The sequence below is a fragment of the Otolemur garnettii genome, unplaced genomic scaffold (assembly GCF_000181295.1).
Source record: "Otolemur garnettii isolate 467f Iridium unplaced genomic scaffold, OtoGar3 scaffold00008, whole genome shotgun sequence".
Classification (NCBI taxonomy): domain Eukaryota; kingdom Metazoa; phylum Chordata; class Mammalia; order Primates; family Galagidae; genus Otolemur; species Otolemur garnettii.
The window spans coordinates 10352430-10354757 of NW_003852403.1; positions in this window are offsets into that span (position 1 = coordinate 10352430).

The following is a 2328-nucleotide window of genomic DNA, read 5'->3' on the forward strand; positions in this document are numbered from 1 at the left end:
TTTGGTCAAAAGGACAACTGAGACAGGTGGAAATGATCTCCACTGTGGTCCCCGGCTCCCCCTTTCCCCTGGAGGTAGCTGTCCACATCCTCCTGGCCCTTTAGGAAGGCCCAGCTCCCCCCCCCCCATCCACTGCCAAGGCCACTGCCAAAGAGAAGAATCAAAACCCACTTTGTCTTCAGCCCGTTAGGCTTCTAGGAAAAGGCCCTGTAACAGATTCTGAGGCGACACTTTGCTCCCTTCATCGTAAGCTGAAATGCTGGTGCCGCAATGCAAGAGACAAGAAATGAGTAGCAAAGGGGGGAGGGAGGTGGAAAAATTAAATTTTGCGTGATCAGCAAGGTTTCAAACAATCGCTCGCCAACTGAAGTGGGTGCCACATCTATAAGTCATTCTGTTTTATAGACCATTAGGATCTCCAGAGAGAGCCTGCATGGAGACCACTGCTTTTTGTTGAAATTAAAATGTCAGAGAAAAAGAAATAGAACAAAACAGGGAATCTGCAATTAATTACCAGGCCATAAAAATTCAATAATCAGGAGGCAGAGCGGCCGCGGGCCCAGAGGTATCAGAGCCAGCGTAACGAGAATGGAATACATTAATCTTTTCAAATTAGTTTTTTAATCTGACGGGGATATATGGTGACATGCCTCCCCTCCCTGCCTGCTCCCCCACGTCCACAGCTCCGGCCTAAAGCCAGGCTGGGGGAGGGCGGTTCTGGGGGGACCTTGGGGCTTGCTGCAACCCGGACCCCAGAAGGGGTGAGAGAGCGGTCTACAGTCCCAGCTGAGCCCAGAGCCCCCAAGCCAGCTCGCCTGGCAGAGGGGCCCTGCAGAGGTGCCAAAAAGGCCTGTTACCGCTGGGTCCCAGGGTACAAGAGGAGCTATAGGCGCCTTTCATGTTTGGCTGGTGGGGTCAGAGGGTTTCAGAAAGCAAGAGCAGGGTCTGGGAGTAACCTTGGAGGAGTGGCGAGTCTCCAGGAGCTTTCCTTTCCTCTTCTGGAAAATGGGAAGAAAATCGTAGCAGCACAGGGACGCTGGGTGTGTTGCGCCGGGTACCCAGTAGGAGCTCAATAAAGGGCCCCCTACTGTTTACTATTTTTGCTGCTGGCAGCTCAGGCTGTGAGGAGCGCTGGGCACCACCTGGACGCTCTTCAAGGTGCATTTACTTAGTGTTGCGGTGTGCTCAGTCCTGCGGTGGGAGAGACCAGCTGCTTCAGTCCCCCTGGGGAATGGGACTCAAAGGTCCCAGAAACATTTACATAGCGGAGCAGGATGAAGAGGGTCAGAGAGCAAAGGGAAAGGAGCTTGTCCTCGGATCAGGGACTCTGGCCTGGTCCCATGAGGAGTAGGGAGAGGCGTCCCGCCATAGACACAAGCCCACCAGCGCCCAGGATAAGCCAGGACAGCAGGCTCCGCCCCCCGCACAGCCCCGCAGTCCAGGGAAGCAGGCTGACTGGACAAGGGCTAGTCAGTCCCACGCCCCGTCTCTGGGATCGGGGGCGGAGCCCTCGTCTCCGGAACCCCGCCCCAGACACTCCCTCTGCTAGGTCCAAAGGTGCCTGCCGCTCACTTCAGCCCAACGTTCAGGTTTCTGGCCTTCAGCCTCAGCCAAGCCTCCGCCTCACTAGCCTCCTGAAAAGCTGCGTCTGGGATGAGCCCCGGTGGTGCTCAGTGCCTGCCCAGTGCTTTCTACTATATGGGCTCTCAGACAGCCACCCAGGAGACACCTGCAGAGCAGCCGCCCAGATACCTTCTGCCCTTGGACTCTTTTAAATGTAACATTTATAGCCCACTAAGTGCCTGGCCCTATACAAGTCCCTCACCTGGATTTTCTCACTTAATTCCCCGGGAGGTTGGGACTATTCATAATGCTGTTTCACAGACATGGAAATCCTGAAGCTTGGGTCGCCTTCCAGTTCTGTGCGTCCTGAAGCTCCAACTCCAGCTTCACGAACAATAATACAAATCAGAACAGTGTCTTTCTCGCCACTAATTCTGGCACACAGTAGGTGTTCAATCAGTGCTCACTGGATGTGTTCCAGCAGGACATGCCTGCCAGGAGGTCCCACTCGCCTTCCGAGCTCTTTCTCCCCAAGATGTCTTCACTACAACCTATTACCATAAGGGCACTACCGTTTACTGTGCCAGACTGTGGCATCTGTTACCTTTTATGGTAAGATTGTGGTCTCTGGCTTGGCGTCTATGGCTCAAATGGCTAAGGCACCAGCCACGTACACCCAAGGTGGTGGGTTCGAATCCAGCCCGGGCCCGCCAAACAACAATGATGGCTGCAACAGCAGATTGTTTGCTGGGAACGATGTAATCA